This window comes from Erinaceus europaeus, chromosome 6 (genome assembly GCF_950295315.1).
Source record: "Erinaceus europaeus chromosome 6, mEriEur2.1, whole genome shotgun sequence".
Taxonomy (NCBI): domain Eukaryota; kingdom Metazoa; phylum Chordata; class Mammalia; order Eulipotyphla; family Erinaceidae; genus Erinaceus; species Erinaceus europaeus.
Window position 1 is genome coordinate 57026291 of NC_080167.1, and position 19191 is coordinate 57045481.

A 19191-nucleotide genomic window follows, 5' to 3' on the forward strand; every position below is an offset into this window, starting at 1 on the left:
TAATATTGTGGTCATTTGTTATAGCAGCCGTATAAACTAACACAGTTTTATAAAACACTTAGTTATAAAATCAGACTCTGGATCCAGATAACCAGACTGGAGACTGCTGCTTCTTTATCTTGGGCAAGATTCTTGAATAACTTCATGGCCTGGTTCTCTTCCTTGACTCACCAATGCTTGAGATATATGCTTTCTCCAAAAGAGCCTTGTTTCTTACTGCTAGCACACTTTACTCACTTTATGCTCATATCTTTTCTTGGAAAAATTATAAATACATTCTTGAATACTGGCCTACTGTATATTGAATGCCCTGGTGAACATTATGTTAATATTGTTATTCAGATACACGAAAACTGTATTGTTGTACTCACCCTCTTAGGGAATAGACATTCTTCCAGGAAAACATTATACAATTCCTTTATGGTAACATCACTTTTTGTTACAACTCATCAACTCATGATGTTGCATGCCCCCCCCAGTGCGCGCGCACACGCGCGCGTACACACACACACACACACCTCACTTATGTGAAGTTTCAACACTCTCATGCTGTCCCATTCATTCAGAAAGACCAAAGTGCCAGAGCTGCCCCCTAAACCTGTGGTTCTCCCACATGGTTCTGGGACTCTAACCTAGGTCACTAACACAGCAGGGCATCTGTTCCGCCTGGTGTGCTGGTTCTCTGGCCCCAGAGTTTTGCTTTTAATTAAATTTTCACTTACTTAAATTAGTAAGTTGTATTTGCTTTATTATAACTTGATAATTCCTTGCAAAGATGAATGAATCTGTTCATATTTGAATCTCCTTGAGACCCTTCAGGATCTTAAAAACTATATTGCTTGTTCTAGATAGCTCCAAATCTTTGTGAATTCATTGAATTTAACTATTTCATGAGTCTTGTATGACACAGATTCCAGTAATGTATTTTAGACCAGAAGGTATATTACCCATTTTAACAGTTAAATAAGATCCTGACTTCAGAAGGCACTTTAGACATGTTAAAGAATGAAATGGCTCAGTAAGCTTGTTCAGAGTGTTTTTGTGCAGTGAATTACTAGAATCACGGTTTGTAATATGTTTAAGAATAAAATTAGAGCAGTGTTACAGCTCTTTTAGAATGTGTCCAGCAGGTCTTCTGGTCTCTACCAGAAGCTCCCCTCCCCCCAGAAAGAAGAAAATGAGCACTTTTGAGTATCCTGGGCATGTGCTATATTGTGAATGATTAGAGTACTCACCATATTATCAGGAGTGAGGATGAGGGTTAACAATTACTAAAAAGGTATGTTCCCTTTCATACTCTCCAAGTTCTATGTTGGCACTGTTTGTCAAATTCCAGTGATGGGGAATGGAGAAAATAAACATGGATCTGATAGCAGTCAAGTAGAGGATGGCATAGAAGAATTATCTTCTCCCAGGAATATTATAAAAAATGCCCTCAATAAAGCATGGTTTTGATATTACATTCCTATTAATTAAACTCTATAATCAACTTTTGCTACCTCTACTTGTGGATGCCCGTTTTCTCACTAAATTAAGTCTCATATTTTTAAAGGAAAACTGGTTAGGGCCTAAAAGATAGCTCACCTGCTAAGGCACATGCCTTCTCATGCACGGCACCAGATAGGAGTGCCTTGGCCCCTGAAGAAGCTCTGCTGCTGTGGTGTTTCTTATGCTCTCAGAAATGAAAAAAAAAAAAGTGAAAAATGTAGGTCTGGTAAAAATTTATTTCACAAGACTCTGGTGTAAAAAAGAAGACTGGGATCAGAAAAATTCTGTCATTGTGTACTAGTTATTTCTCTGAGCTCTGAAGAAGAGAAAGCTAATACGGATACTGGCTTTGTCACATTGGACTTTTGTAGCTTTGAGCCTTGTTCTGTCCCATTAAATTTCTTTTCTCATGTAGAGATGTTACTAATAAAACAAAATACCTTCAAATTATGGCTGTTATTATTTCTGAAATGCTGCTGCCTATGTCTTTTTTATATAAAAAACAGTGTACGAGACTTTCATTTTAATAAATTATGACCCATCTATTGAAATACCCATGTTCTGAAGCTATTTGTCATGTCTAGAATGTTTGCTTTCTGTTCATTCTTGAAGTGTCTGGATTTGTGCAGGAGGTTCTAGATGTCATAATACTAATTCTCTGAGAAAGACTAGTTAAAAATCTGGCCTTTAATAGTGGGAACAATTCTGATATGCAGAATGGAAAGAATTAACAGTGACTCTGACATTATCATTTTTTTGTGTGTGTGCATGTCAGAGCAGAGGTATCTGAGTATCTTCTGAGAGTACATGAGGTTAGAAACAGAGAAAACTAAAATAATTTATAGGAACAATGGGGGGGGGGAAACAGAGAGCACCTTTAACCTCAATTGAAATGTGGTAAATGTGGTAAATGAGATTAGCATTTCAGAGACCTGTCAGGAGAATAAAATAATAAGAATGATACTTTTTCAATTTTGTGACAACTAATTGGCATGTTATTGTCTAAGTTTAAAGAGTACAGTGTGGTGAGTTGATTTAATACATACTGTGAAGTGATCACCACAGTAGGTTCAGCAAAGATCCAGCTATTCATATAAATACAATAAAAAAACGAGAAAAGGAAAACACTTTCCTTTTGTGATGAGAATTCTTAGAATTTTATCAACTTTCCTATCATATTGGTTTTAGCTCTGGTGATCAAGTCATATTACTTCACTTATTTATTTACTTATTTATTTATTGGATAGAGAAAGAGAAATTGAGAGGGAAGGGAGAGAAAGAGAGGGTGAGAGACAGAGAGATGCCAGTAAAGGTTCCCCTATGCTGGTGGAGAATGGAGACTTGAACCCACATCATGTGTGCAACACTGTGCATGTGCAACACTGCCTGTTCCCTTTTATATTTCACTCTTAACTGGAACTTTGTACTTTTTCTTTCCCCAGTCCCTTTCCCCCACCATTTTATTCTTTTAAATAGTATACTTTATCATGTGACAAATAGAACAATAACTCAGTTTATTAGAGAAGAGTTTTCTGTAAATGGGCCCGCATACATATTAGAAAATTTCATAGAAACTTGGTAGTAGATCCAAATTCATTTCTTTAGTAACATAGTACCCGTTGAGAGTGTATTTACTTTGTGTGTGTATACATGCATGTTTCTGTTGACCATAGCCAAAAGATATTACTTAAGGAGCATTAACTAAACCATAGGAGATGCAGTGATAATTTTACCATTAAATAAGCAAAGAGATTATTATAACCCAATTTTTAGGGACCAAGGTGACTTATTGAAGAAACTTTTATTTATTTATTTTGCTTCCAGGGTTATTGCCAGGGCTCTGTGCTGGCACTAGGAATCTACTACTCCTGGAGGCCATTTCTACTTTTCTTCTTCCTCTCCTTCTTCTTCTTCTTATCCTTCTCCTCCTTCTCCTTCTCCTTCTCCTTCTCCTCCCTCCTCCCTCTTCCTTCTTCCTTCTCCTTCTCCTTCTCCTTCTCCTTCTCCTTCTCCTTCTTCTTCTTCTTCATTTTATTCCAGAGGATAGAGAGAAGTTGGGAAGTTGAAAAGGGAGGGAGGGATATAGAGAGGGAGAGAAAAAAAGACACTTGCAGACAGGCTTCACTGCTTATGAAGCGTCCCCACTGCAGGTGGAGAGTGGAGGCTCAAACTCAGGTCCTTGTGCAGGTCTTTATGCCTTGTTCTATGTCTGGCTCCCTTGAAGAAACTCTAAAGAGGTATTTGAAGCTTCTGGGGAGAAATAATAATAAGGAATACCTTTTCTGATGTATGACATTCTCACAGGAGTGAAGTGGTATCTCATTGTTGTCTTTATTTGCATTTCTCTGACAATCAGAGACTTGGAGCATTTTTTCATGTGTTTCTCGGCCTTTTGGATCTCTTCTGTGGTGAATATTCTGTCCAAGTCCTCCCCCCATTTTTGGATGGGGTTATTTGTTGTCTTGTTGTTGAGTCTGGCAAGCTCTTTATATATGTTGCTTATTAAACTCTTAGCTGATGTATGGCATGTAAAGATCTTCTCCCATTCTGTGAGGGGTCTCTTGGTTTGGGTAGTCGTTTCGTTTGCTGTGAAGAAGCTTTTTAATTTGATGTAGTCCTATAGGCTTATACTTGCCTTAGTCTTCTTTGTAATTGGATTCATTTCATTGAAAATGTCTTTAAAATTTATGCGGAAAAGAGTTCTCCCAATATTTTCCTCTAAGTATCTGATAGTTTCTGGTTTAACATCCAAGTCCTTGATCCACTTGGAATTTACTTTTGTATTTGTTGAAATAGAGTGATTCAGTTTCATTCTTCTGCATGTTTCAACCCATTGTTTCCAACACCATTTGTTGAAGAGGCTCTGCTTTCCCCATTTAATAGTTTGGGCACCTTTGTCAAAGATTAGATGTCCATAGGTGTGGGGCCTCATTTCTGGGCTCTCAATTCTATTCCACTGGTCAGTGTGTCTATTCATGTTCCAGTACCAAGCAGTTTTGATGACAATGGCCCTATAATACAGTTTGAAATCGGGGAGTGTGATGCCTCCGGTTCCGTTCTTTTTTCTCAAGATTGTTTTGGCAATTCTAGGTCTTTTCTGGTTCCAGGTAAACATTTGTAGCATTTTTTTCTATTCTCCTAAAAAATGTGCTTGGGATCTTGATGGGGATAGCATTATATTTGTAGATGGCTCTGGGTAATATATTCATTTTGATGATGTTAATTCTTCCAACCCAGGAACATGGAATATCTTTCCACTTCTTTGTGTCTTTTCAATTTCCTTGAATAGTGACTCATAATTTTCAGTATACAAGTCTTTCACTTCTTTGGTTAGATTTACTCCTAGATATTTTATTGTTTTTGTTGCTATAGTAAAAGGAATTGATTTCTGGATTTCAATTTCTTCTAACTTAGTGTTTGCATAGAGGAATGCCACTGACTTTTGAATGTTAATTTTATAGCCTGACACCTTACTGTATTGCCTGATGATTTCCAAAAGCTTCTTGCTGGATTCCTTAGGTTTTTCCATGTATACTATCATGTCATCTGCAAATAAGGAGAGTTTGACTTCTTCTCTTCCAATCTGTATCACTTTAATGTCAATTGGTCCAACCTCTGTGGAGAACAGTCTGGAGAACTCTCCGAAGGCTAGACCCTATGACCCTGCAATTCCTCTCCTGGGGATATAGCCTAAAGAACCCAACACATCCATCCAAAAAGATCTGTGTACACATATGTTCTTGGCAGCACAATTTGTAATAGCCAAAACCTGGAAGCAACCCAGGTGTCCAACAACAGATGAGTGGCTAAGCAAGTTGTGGTATATATACCCAATGGAATACTACTCAGCTGTAAAAAATGGTGACTTCACTGTTTTTAGCCGATCTTGGATGGACCTTGAAAAATTCATGTTATGTGAAATAAGTCAGAAACAGAAGGATGAATATAGGATGATCTCACTCTCAGGCAGAAGTTGTAAAACAAGATCAGAAACGAAAACACAAGTAGAACCTGAAATGTAATTGGCATATCGCACCAAAGTAAAAGACTCTGGGTGGGTGGGTGGGGAGAATACAGGTCCATAAAGGATGATACATGACATAGTGGGGGTTGTATTGTTAAATGGGAAACTGGGAAATGTTATGCATGTATAAACAATTGTATTTACTGTTGAATGTAAAACATTAATTCCCCAATAAAGAAATACATTTAAAAAAATAATAATAAGGAATAAAACCCAGCAATTTTTCCTTCCTTCCTTCCTTCCTTCCTTCCTTCCTTCCTTCCTTCCTTCCTTCCTTCCTTCCTTCCTGTCTTTCCTTCCTTGTTTGTTTTCACTCAGTTTTCTTTGTGAGATGACAAACTTGACAAATAAGAAACAAATCATAAAAATAAAGTCAGTAGTATGCTATAAATATTCATAAAGGTGAGGCAAGGAACAAGGAAAGCTAAATTTGTTTTTGTTGTTGTTGTTGTTTGCTTGTTGTTTGCCTCCAGGGTTATTACTGGGGCTCAGTACCTGCACTATGAATCCACTGCTCCTGGAGGCTATTCTTCCCATATTGTTGCCCTTGTTGTGGTTGTTATTATTGTTGTTACAGCTGTTGTTGTTGGACAGGGCAGAGAAATTGAGAAAGAAGGGGAAGACAGAAAGGAGGAGAGAAAGATAAACACCTGAAGACCTGCCTCACTGCTTGTGAGGTAACCCCCCTGCAGGTGGGGAGCTGGGGGCTCAAACCAGGATCCTTATGCCGGCCCTAGCGCTTTGCGCCATGTACGCTTAACCCACTGTTGTACTACTGCCCAGCCCCTGCTAAATGTGTTTTTGGGTAAAAGGTGGGCACACTAAATAAGAAGGCGAGGGGAATTGCCTTTAAAGACCTGATCAAAGCTCCACTATGTGGGGAAACACCCACACTCTTGTTGGGGAAAATACTTAGTTGAGCTAGAAAAGTGCTAGAAGGCAAAGGCCTACTGTCTAAAGTCATTGTGTGGGTATGAATGATACATTAGATATTAGCCCCTATGTCTAGACAAGTCTACAAATAAGCTGCATTATACATCCTGGTGAACAACCCTGATAAGAATTTATGGAATGTAGTCTGATGGGCTCAGGTTTTATTGACCTGGGTACTATCAAATTGGAAAATTGGGCACAACTCCATTCTGATATTTTCATTATAAATCTGGAAAAACAAATGGTTTTTCTCCTAAAGTTTTATAAATAATTGAAACTACCTTGCAAGCAGAAAACATTGTTATTATACTTAGTACAAATTTTATTGCGGTACCACAAGCTAGTGTTTTAAAAAAGATATTTTACTGAATTGGTAAAATAGTTTACCTGGGAGGATTCTTTGACATGTCCAAGACACAGGCTTGAGCCAGGCCCCATCACAGTGCTGCTGTGTCTTTTCCTCCCTCTTTCTGTGTCTTTGTCTATGTGTCTGGAAAAGCCTGGAACACTGATGCCCCAGTGATGACAAAAAAGGAAATATGTATTCGTCCAGTGAGTCTATAAAGTTATTATTGAAACATATGACCAACATTGAAATTATTAATAAATATAATCTGTTTTGTTGGCTTTTTATTTTAATATCACTCAAGCTATTGGGTTAAGTGTTGATGATAACAGAAGTTTTTTTTTTTTTTTTTACTGTGTTTTAGGCAATCAGATGATTGATTCAGTACTATATACTCATGACTATACACTGATATAAACTGAATGTATACAATACTGAATATACACATAATTTATGAGCTTGAACCTTGCTCTTATAGTTTCAGCATCTTGGCTTTCAGACTAATCCAGTGACTTTGAATTCATTTTCAATATTGTACTCATTAGAAACAGAAAAATACAAAATTATAATTATTTACTTGAAAAATACTTTTTAGAACAATAGTATTAGTACATTGCTTACATGACATGTTTCATAGCCATTTATTGAATGAATAATTCTTTAACAAACTAAATTTTACATAAAAAGTATCTATAATATAGCAATGTTTTTAAAAGACAAATTACCTTGTGATTTCTCAAAAACTGTGCACACAACCAAGTCAGAAGCCACAACTTAATTTCTTCTTACTCTCTGTTTTCCGCAATTTAGAAATGGTGACTTTGAGCTATTTTTATTTAGTATAAGAGCAATAATTTATGTACCTTCTACTCTCTCTCTGCATTATACTGAATCACACATAATTTCTCTTTCTCCCCCTCTTTCCAGAGAGAAGGGAGGGAGACATACTGGGTGTGGGACGGGGGAGAGAAATCAAATAACATAGACCACAGCACCAAAACTTTCTTCAGTCTAGTGGGGACCCAGTTTGACCCTAGGTTGTTCATAAGGCAGATTAGCACACTATACCAGCTATTTCACAGGCCCCAAATATAGTTTCTTACTGGTTCTACCAATTTAGAATATTTTTGCTTCCTAGGATTTTCTTTTCTTAAAAACCTCTGCTGGAAGTAAATTGAGCATGCCTGGGAAAATTAAGCTGGTATCTAAAAATTTTAAGAATAGTGTCAATTCTGACTGTTAAACTACATTGTTTTTTAAATATTCATATCTTACTTTATATGTATACTTGTAATTTTAAATTCCAATTAGTAATGTATATTAGTAATTATCAATTATAATAATTAGTAACAGCCATTAACATTATATTTAAGTACTATATATATATATATATATATATACACACACACACACACACACACACACACACACACATGTATTTGTTAAACAAATCTCACTTTTTTTTTTTTTCCTCCAGGGTTATTTCTGGGGCTTGGTGCCTGCACTATGAATCCACTGCTCCTATGGCCATTTTTTTCCATTTTTTTTTATTTGATAGGACAAAGAGAAATTGATAGACGAGGGGAAGATAGACACCTGTAGACCTGCTTCACTGCTTATGAAGCGACCCCTCTGCAGGTGGGGGCTCAAACCTGAATCCTTGCCTGGGTCCTTGTGCTTCATACTATGTGCACTTAACCTGCATTCATTTTCTTTCTTTTTTTATATAACAACAACATAAGTATTTATTTCTCATAAAGCTTCTGAAGTCTCTTAGTATCACAATGGAATGATGAGAAAAAAAGAACAAGAGCTGCAGAGGCCCACAGGACCCTGGCAGAGCCTCTGCTCCGAGGCGAGTGGGTACAGGGGACCAGAGGCAGCTAGCACTGGCCACGGCCATGGCTTCTGCGGGAGGGGGTGGAATGGTGAGAAGGTGGCACTGTCACAGGCTGTCCTTGGCATTTGTGCCTCGTGGCTGACACCTGCTGTGTCTGTGGGGACAGTCCTCGCAGGCTTCTGGCTATCTTTCACAAAATCCATACTCTGGCTTATTCTTCTGGCTTCAGGTAATCTGCCTCATAGTTACTTACCTACAGGGGATTGTAATCCAGTTTGTCCAGTAATCGTTTTGATATCACATTTTGATTCAGATAGAAGAATTTCTGAGTCACAAGTGGAAGTATTTAAAACTCCAGGTATCCAGAAGACTTCTTTTGGCCAGCTTGGATACTGAACCACCACAGCTATTGTTTAGACCATAAAGTGAGTTATTTAATAAGTCAGCCTTCCTGCCAGCTGACTGACTGTTACTTTTCCAAGAAGTGACACCGATTTCTTCTGACCCTCACATACGTAGTGATAATCAACTGTCTACATTCATTCAGTTTTAACTGGATAAATACAGTGTGGAGTCTCCCACAGGACCTCAAAACCACACCAAAAGTTGTTCAGATAAAATTAAGTGATCTTTGGCTTCTGAAATTAATAGGAATGGAAATACAGGGAATTCTATTTATCAGTCAAAACCCCCAGAAGATTTTAGTTTTAATCAGAGCATGATCTCTCTGTTTGGCTCAGGGAATATGTAAGGAAATGCTGAATACACGTCTTTCTGTTATGTGCACAAATTGAAAGGACTGCCTCGGGTATACAGTGATTAGAAAAGCAGCTATCTTGGATATCTACTGAGCTATTTCTCTGCAGAAAAATTGGCTAGGAATCACTTGCTTCAGATTTTCCAGAAGAGAAATATGACTGAGGCATAGGGACAGCTTTTAAACAGATTAAGAATTCCAGAGATTACAGTATTAAGAATTCCAGAGATTACAGTATTCAGTTTTAAACCTTACTTGCACAGATACTTAACTTCATAGTGTAGATTTCTTGGGGAGAGGGGTGGTAGCGCAGCGAGTTAAGCGCAGGTGTCGCAAACCGCAAGGACAGGGTAAAGATCCCTGTTTGAACCTTGCTTCCCACCTGCAGGGGAGTCACTTCACAGGAAGTGAAGCAGGTCTGCAGGTGTCTATCTTGCTCTCCCCCTCTCTGTCTTCCACTCCTCTCTCCATTTCTCTCTGTCCTATCTAACAACAACGATATCAGTAACAACAACAATAAAAAAAGACACACAAGGGCAATGTAGTGTAGATTTCTTAAGCTATTTAAATAACAGCAAGTAAATTTAATAGAAGTTTTGCATAACTGTTTTATCAAATGCACTTTGTATTTATACATTTTCATTTAGACTATTTAATATATATATATATATATATATATATAATACTTACTATACATCCAGGAACTAGGCATTTTTGAGCCAACAAAGGAAATGATAACCATGGCTCCTACTTCATGAAGCTTGTGTTCTACTAGGGGGACAAAGAGAAAAGAATAAAATGAAGCAGATATTATCAAGTTGTTGAAATTCTCTGAAGGAGGTCAACTAGGGTTAAGTGTCAGAACTAATATAGAGGAGGTGTCCTATAAGGCTGCCAGGGAAAGTTAGAGTGATGAGAGTGGCATTTGACTTACATCTGGCGATGTAAAAGATCCATCTAGAACTTTACAAATCCCAGACTGAAAGGGGTTGGGGCATGGCTAACCTGAAAGAAAACACACACGCACACGCACGCATGCACATGTGCCTCCAGTTCCACCTGCAAGGGTGAAGCTTGATGAGTAGTGTAATACTGCCACAGCACTTGCACCTGTGCCCTCTCTGTTTCCTTCTCCCTCTCTCCCTTCCCCTCTTGCTCTCTCTCTTCTACCCTCCCCACCTTTCACTCTGTATCCAAATCAATAAGCAAAGGATCTGGGAGCAATGGAATTCTGCAGGTGCTTAGCCTCAGCAATAATGCAGCTAAACAGAAATATCAATAACATTAATAAATTAATAATAATCCCAGACCTGAAGCAACTGCACATATGTAGGGCCAGAATAGGTTTGTAAAGAAATGACACTGAGATTGTGAGTGGTTGCATTGAATTTGGATAGTCAGTGACTAGTTGAATCAGGACCTTGAGGTCCAGTGGGAAGCTACTAAGAAATATGGAGAGTGAATGAAAGTGGGATTAATAATAGAATCAGATTAATGATTTTTGCTATCACCAGAGCTTCACTTCTGTGGACTCCTTTTCCCCCCCAGATAGACAGAGAAGGACAGGAGAGGAAAGGGAGAGATATTATAGTACTGAAGCTTTCCTCATCATGATGGGCATCACAGGCTTGAACCTAGCTGATCACATAACAAAATAAGCACACTATCCAGGTAAATTATCTAGTTGTACACAATTCGCATTTATTAGTGCTTTAGTAATTATTAACAAGATTATAGGCATATTTTCATTTTTAAGCATTTGGATTGCTGAGTGGGCAATGATATTAAGGGAATGAACAGTTTGATCATAGAGATTGTTGGAGAAGGTCAGACTGGCGCTGGTGGTATGTGAACAGACTGTATAGAATTGGGAGGGTGAAAGGGGGAAGGAAGGTATATATGAGGTAAATATTGGCAGAAAGTGTGTGTGTGTGTGTGTGTGTGTGTGTGTGTGTTTATGTGTGATTGTAAACCTCCCTAGATTATTAAGGGTGAAAGTTAGTAGAGAAGTGCAGGGTGAAGTAACAGTTAAATCAAGAATAGCTTATACTTTAGGGGGTTGAATAGAGAAACAACAGGCCTATCAAAAATTCCAATCTTGTATACAGTTGGAACAAAAGTTCCAACTTAGGGCAGGTCTGAAAGTGCTAACATTCAAGTGACTTCATCAGGATTCAGTTTAAAATGAAAAGATTGGAAGGGGAGTGATATTTCCAATTTCAATTTCAGAGCTGTCAATCTTGTATCTTTCTTGAACACTAGAAATGATTTTTTAAAGGAGTTTATAATCGAGCTGTAAATGATCTCCAAGAATGATAAAAATATTAGCATAAACCATCCCTGATATAGAATGAAAAGAGAGTAAACCACTTCTTGCTTTTACTTGTGACAGCAAATATAAGTAATTAAAGTATGCTTTTCCAAGTCTTGGTAATTGTCTTTTAATTTAGAAGAGTCCAGAAAAGTGACAATTGACTAGTTTTGGAAGTGGGCAAGAGGTAATAGAAACCTATATTTAAATCATTTTAGAAACTGGACTCTAACCTTTAGAGGCATAGAAATTTATAGCAGTTGATACAACTCCTACTGAATCAGAAGAAAACTATTGGACAGGGTAGGTAGACATTGGAACAGGATGATATTATGAGAACAATAATTTAAACAAAATGATTTACTTAGTAAAGTGTTAAGTAACTGATATCCACTCTGGACTCTTTCTGATTCATCTCTCTGAGATGCCCTTCACACAATGTGCTCAAAATACCAGTTGCTTGGTATTGCTCTCCTAGGAAGGTTGTAGAGAGGGATAGGGATCACTGATAACTGACAGTGTCAGTGCACATTCAAGTCCTGTTGGGAAGTTCCAGACCCCACATAAGGGGAAGTTATCTTTTTCAGGCTCCCTCATGTGGACATCTCTACCAGACTAAATTCTTTGAAATGTCTTCTATGTTTCTGTAAATATATACAACATCACACACCCTTTTATAACAATGGGTTTTTACTTACTGAAAAGATAAGTGAGGGTCTCAATGACAAATGAAATCCTCTCTAGGGTTGTAAGCACTGGAATAAATGCTTTTAAAAGAATGCAAACTGTCATATTTATTGCCTTTATATTGATTACAGGTTAAAATACTTTTGGAGATACTGGCTCTAGTTTACTTTGTTTCTTTTTGTCTTTAAATGTACATTTAGAAAATTTAGAACTGTAAATTTGACTGACATTTTATTCCTCTCATAAAAACTCTTCTGGAATCTCAGTATTTATATTGCTCAGTGAAAACATCAGTTGTCAGCAAACCTGTTGACTTGAAAACTTACTAATTGCCAAATGATAATAAACAGTCCTTAATGTATTACTTCTATAGCTCAGTAGGGGAGTAGATGAAATGTACAGTAGAGAGGACAAAAAAGATGCAATGAAAGATGAGAGTGTGTCTGTCTCATGAATTTACTTATTTCAGGCTCTAGCACATTCTCTGTTGACTTTAAGTTTCCTAATATGTGCCTCCTCCTTATGAGAATTATCTAGGATGGGGCTTGATATCATATTGGTTATGCAAAAAGTCTTTCATGCCTGGGGCTCCAAAGTCCCAGGTTCACTCCCCTGTACCACTATAAACCAGAGCTGAGCAGTGCTCTGGTTAAAAAAAAAATATATATATATATATATATATATATATATATATATATATATATATATATTGTTTTCAACCTTGTATATAGATCTATCTCATCTCTCTGATCTCTGTGACAATATACTTGGTATATTGTATATTGTTCTTGGTGCCTGGATTACAGTGAGATAAAAACTGTTGAATGAAGAAGAGAGTTTTTTTAAAAAAAGCTTCCTTCTTAGAACTGTATAACTTAGAATACATTACAGTTCAGAGGCTAAAGGTTTGTGGATATAATGTACAGCTAGCAAACACAACAAAGTATATCTATAAATTAGAAATAAATAAGGAAGCTTGTGCTTTGAAAAAACAGGCATGGAATGTGGGAAGGGTAGCAGAGGGTGTGAAGCCAGTTTCTAGCATTTCACAGAGCTTGGCCTCTTGAAAGGTTGGCATTTAAACCTGATGTGATGGGAAGAGCAGAAGGCTGACCTGTGGCTATTCAGAAAATGAGCATTCCAGGTAGGGGGGGAAATAAATACTTTCTGAATCTGTAGTGCTACCTGTTTCTACATTCTAATCACCATTTCTTATTTGTTTACTCATTCACAAGATTTGTTAAATTCCTGGTGTGAGTCAATTGCTATACTAAATGGTGGAAATGCAGATATGAATAATAGAGTTTCTGCTTTCAATTTTATAGTTAGCTCAAGGACATTCAAGGATTGTGCATCATAAACCTGGAAGAAAAAGAAACCAACCCATATCTAAGGCCTTGGGAAAACTTTGGTGGTTCACAGTGGGGACAGAGAACTTTGCAGGTGGGTGTGGTGTGAGGCTATATCTTTATTATCTTATAATCTAGTAAATCACTCTTGAACTATTAATATTTTATTTTAGAAAAGGTCTGAGCATGAGACCATGTGCACCCCACACAAAAGCTTTCAAACTTTTGTCACTTAAAACAAAATGCTGGACAAGCCAAATAATGTGTGTTTCAAAATCTTTCAGCTGGTTGTCAGCTCTGACCCACTTGAAAAGAGGCACTTAAAAAATTAGGTGCAGTATACTAGAAGTGTGTGATAGAGGTCTGAAGGCAATGAGGAAACAGTGGGTTGTGAAGAAGGCTTCTTGGGGTGCACTGTCTGACTTTCTGGAAGATGACTTTCTGGCTTTCCCTAACAGGATTCACTGCTCCAACGTGTGCTTAAAATTGATTACCACTTTGGTAACCTTTGATGTTAGGTGAGTAAGTTAAAGAGTGAGTCAGCTGTGAGCACACAATTTTGGTCTGAGAAGACACCGTAATGGTTCTGCAAAATGCTTTCATGTCTGAGGCTCTGAGGTCCTAGGTCCAATCTCCAGTGCCACCTTAAGCCAGAGCAGAGCAGGGCTCTGGTATTTCTCTCTGTATCTCTTTTGTTAAAATAAAATAATTAAATAAACCAAAAAAAAAGTGAATCAGCAGTTACTAGGTCCATTCCATCTTAATGAAATTGATATATCCTTCACAAATTCTCAAAAAGAAAGCAAAGCAAGAATTCATTTTGCATGGTTTCCTCTTGTTCCCTATTTTATAGTTATATCCCATTAAACCTTCCTAGTTTGAATATATTTTTTAAAATTTAAAGTATCCTTCAGTAGTTTTCCTCTTGACTTTTCTGTCTTCTCTCATCAGTAATGAACTACTCTCTGCTCTGGAAATGTCCTGTCTCTAATGAGGCCAAGTCACAGTGCTGTGAAAGTCTAAAAGATTACATTCTCTCTCCTCTCCATTACTCTTCTTCAGAAGAGAAATGAAAGATGTGGTCTCCTGTTTTTTTTTTCTTTCTTTCTTTCAGACCCAAACTTTTGTTCTTAAAATCTTTTAATAATACAACTCATAGTTGTTAACACTAGAGGAAAGTGCATATATGAAAAATGCTTAAATTCCAGGAACTCTAGAGAATAATGAATATGGTAAAACAAAATAAAAAACTCTTCATTTATGTTAAACAAATGGTATTGGTAGTGGGGGGATTCAGCCTCATGTTATATATTGTAGGATATATAGGGTGACATGATTTCATTCTTTTTTTTTTTACCATAAGGTTATTATTCAAAGTAGCAATGAGAGGTGTGACTGAAAAAATGTCTCTTTAATGAACAGTATTAGATCTATCTTTGCTGTGGGCACTTAGATAATTTATAAAATGTCAGCACCAACATGTCTCATTTCCTACTGGATAACTCAGAAATTGAGAAATGTTATAAATCATAAAAAAAATGTATGTGCTTCTTTTGGAATTGGAGGCTTAAGGCTGAGGAAGTGCCACAGTCCTGGAGCACAGGACTTGGAAACATGATGTTCTGAGTTTGATCCTCTCTCTCTTTTTCTATTTCTTTCTCTCTGTCTCTGTCTCCATCTCTCCTTCTCCCCCTCTCTGTCCTTGGTAATTTAAAATAGAAAATTGAGGCTTAAGGGTTATACACACACACACACACACACACACACACACACACACACACACACACACACACACACAATTCTAGCCTTTGAGTGAAGGTCATGTAGAAATTAATTTTACAGGAGCCAGGTGGTAGCACAGCAGGTTAAGCACACATGGCGCAAAGTGCAAAGACCTGCGTAAAGATCCCTGTTTGAGCCCCTGGTTCCCCACTGCAGGGGGTCGCTTCACAAGTGGTAAAGTAGGTATGCAGGTGTCTATCTTTCTCCCCCCCCCCCGCCTCCCCCTTCTCCATTTCTTTCTGTCCTATCCAACAACATCAGTAACAACAACGATAAACAACAAGGGCAACAAAAGGGAAAAAATAGCCTCCAGGAGCAGTGGATTCATGGTGCAGGTACCAAGCCCCAGCAATAACTCTGGAGACCAAAAAAAAAAAAGATAAATTTTCAACAGATAGAGCTTAGTCGTATTCTGTGTCTGTCTGTCTCTTTGGTGTCCCTCCCTCCTCCCCAGAACACTGCTCAGCTCTGGTTTATGGCAGTGCAGGGGATTGAACCTGGAACTTCAGAGCCTCAGGCATGAGAGTCTCTTTGCATAGCCATTATGCTATCTACTCTGCCCCGTCTGTCTCTCCCTCCCCCATTCTTTCTCTATCTCTCTATCTTAGTGGGGACTTAGGGGAGGGTTCTTCCTGCCCTCCAGTTTCCTTCAACATCCCAAATATGTATACATAAATTTTCTTGACATCTTACTGGTTACAGTCTGAGTGAGTGTGGGTATCAATTCCTACATGCCTCATGATGGAAGGGCATCCTGTCCAGGTCTGGGTCCTGTCTTGCACCTTAAGCTATCCAGAGAATCTGGCCACTTGTGATTCTGAACTGGAATAAGTCGGTTAGAGGAATGAGTGAATGAATACAAATTATTGTTTAGTATTAGAGGTATTTTGGGTATTTAGCAGTTAGGTGATTTTTTTGTAACTGGAAATATGTTATAGGAACCTAACTTCAGTTTTTATTGTTGACCCTGTGAATAAATTGGGGTTTTTTTGGTTTGTGTTTTTTTTGCCTCCAGGGTTATTACTGGAGCTCAGTGCTGGCACTATGAATCCACTGCTCTGGGTGACTGTTTTTTTCCATTTTATTAGCTGGGACAGAGAGAAATTGAGAGAGAAGGGGTATATAGAGAGGGAGAGGGAAATATAGATACTTGCAGACCTGGTTTGGGGGGGGGGCAGCTCAAACAGGAATCCTTACAGGGGTCCTTGTGCTTTGTACTATGTTTGCTTAACTGGGTGTAGCACTGCTCAGCCCCTAAAATTGGTTGTTTTGCTTTAATTCTTGGAAACTTTATTGAGGCCTTCAGTGAGGACCTTTGTGTTCATAATATTAAGTTATCTTCAGAAAATATGCATTATTCTACATTCTTATTTTCATTTTACATAGCAATACGCTTACACTTTTTGCAGTGAAAGTTATTGGGATACTAATATTTGATTTTTTTAAGCCAGAGTACTCCTTAGATCTGGTATATGGTGGTATTGGAGTTTGAACCCTGTACTCAGAGCCTGAGGTATGAAATCTGTTCCACTTCCAATGAAGATTTACATTTTAGAGTTTGAATTTCAAACTATAAATATGTACATATTAGTTGGTACCAGTAAGGCTCTGGCATATACATATACATATACATATACATATACATATACATATACATATACATATACATATACATATACATATACATATACATATACATATACATATACATATACATTCTGCTTTTGATCCCCTGCTTTTAAATAGACTATTCCTTTGAAGTGTCTGATTTAGTTCAATTTATCTCTTCCTATAAGATTAGCTCTTAGCTAGAAGTTGAACTTTTTTTATTAGATCATTCACTCAATTAATTGATTCATAAAATCTTTTTTGAATTAACTGTCTTCTATATAAAACTTATGATAAACATTCTAGTATTTCACATAGAGAAAAATAGATGAGGATAATCATTTATTTATATCTTATGGTATAATGCAAGCTTGATTTTACAGCAGAAAACCCTTTTTACAGTTGCTCTCTAAAGAAACTAGAAAAGGAAAGCAACTAGCATTAGATTCTTTAAAAGTAGATGTACTACAAAAATTTAGAAGTGTTTTAATGTCAGAAATATATTGGACACAAACATGCAAATAACTTTTCAAAGCTGACTGGAATAGTGACTCCTCTGCTACAAGAACTGTTTGGTGACTCAATTTAACTGTTATCTAATGTTCACAATCACCAACACCAAGCTGTTTTTGCTCTTTCTTACAGCTGTTGTTCTCAAAGTCTAGTCCTAGAATAGTTGTGTCATCTGGTCATTTGCTAGAAATGCAAGTCCTCGACTCACTCTAGATCTACTCAACCAGACAATGGTTGGTGATACCGTATGGCATAACAGAAGGTTATATTAGTGCTTAAGTGTTGCCTCACAGATACACAAAAGGTAACTATATGAGCTGACAAATGTGACCATTAATTCACTGGAAGGAATTCCTTCACAATGTGTACATATGTCAAATCATCTTTGTATATTTTCATTATTTTACAGTTTTACTCATACTTTAAAGTAAAAAAGTGGGGTGGGGCAGCTTATACGTTTCTACAGGTTACTCAGATCTAGACAACCTGTGGCTCCTCTGATGACCTTCCAAACTGATCAAGTCATGGAACAACCTGAACCTCTGCTTGTCATCAGATTTCTATCACGTAGAGTGCATTAGGTCTTGCTAATATTTTTTCGCTCACAGCAGTATTCTAGCAGTATCTTTGCAGCAATGTTTCTGAGCTGCAGTAGTGTGCTGGTCATTAGCCCACCTCAGGGCCACACCTTTGTTTCAGCACGTGTCATCCAGAATTGTGTCATAATGTCTGTGTATGCTTTCTGTCTCACTGAACCTGGGCTCCTTGAGGGCATCATTTATGTCTTATTGCCCCCAAACCTTACCATGGTGCTAGGTTAACAAGAAACATTTGCCCTGGGGTCTGTGTCTTCTTTGCAGATCAAATGATGGGCCATCCAAGCTCCAGAGCTTCCCGTCCTCTCAGCTCGGGCTCTGCTGTATCTGTATTACCAGTAAGTTGTGCTGTGCGTAGTTCTGGATAATCCTGCTTCAATCACTCCTTAACATGCATGTTTCCTGAGAGCACTATGGCATACCACCTGCCTGCAAGCCTCTATTTCCAACATTATCTAATATATGAGTTTTCAACTATTATATAAAGAAAAATTGTGTTTGGCTACTTTTCTGTACTAGTGTACTTTAGAGCAACATGAAATAATTTGAATTCACTGCAAAAACAACAGCATCGTTTTGCTCAAGGTGCTATTAAACCGAATGATGCTCTAGATTTTTTTTTTTTGAGTTCCTAAGGTTGACTTCCCAACATTTTTATTTGCTGCTCTGCATTGAAATGACTTGGGTGAGCTGTGGTTAGCAAATCAGAGTTTGTAGGTAGAAGGCATCATGATATTATTATTTATTTATTTTCCCTTTTGTTTCCCTTGTCTTTTTATTGTTGTTGTATTTATTATTGTTGTAGTTGTTAGATAGGACAGAGAGAAATCTAGAGAGGAGGGGAAGACAGAGAAGGGGAGAGAAAGACACCTGCAGACCTGCTTCACTGCCTGTGAAGCGACTCCCCTGCAGGTGGGGAGCCGGGGGCTTGAACCAGGATCCTTAAGCCGGTCCTTG

At 37.7% G+C, this 19191-nt stretch overlaps 1 protein-coding gene and 1 non-coding gene across 2 annotated transcripts in view; both read left to right on the top strand.

Annotated features, from left to right (window-relative positions):
* Positions 1-19191, top strand: part of PLXDC2 (plexin domain containing 2) — a 410079-nt gene that overhangs the window by 103818 nt on the left and 287070 nt on the right. The gene's annotated exons all lie outside the window — the stretch shown is intronic.
* On the top strand, positions 1097-1159 carry LOC132539166 (U7 small nuclear RNA). The gene has a single exon (XR_009550467.1). It is a non-coding gene; the product is annotated as a U7 small nuclear RNA (small nuclear RNA).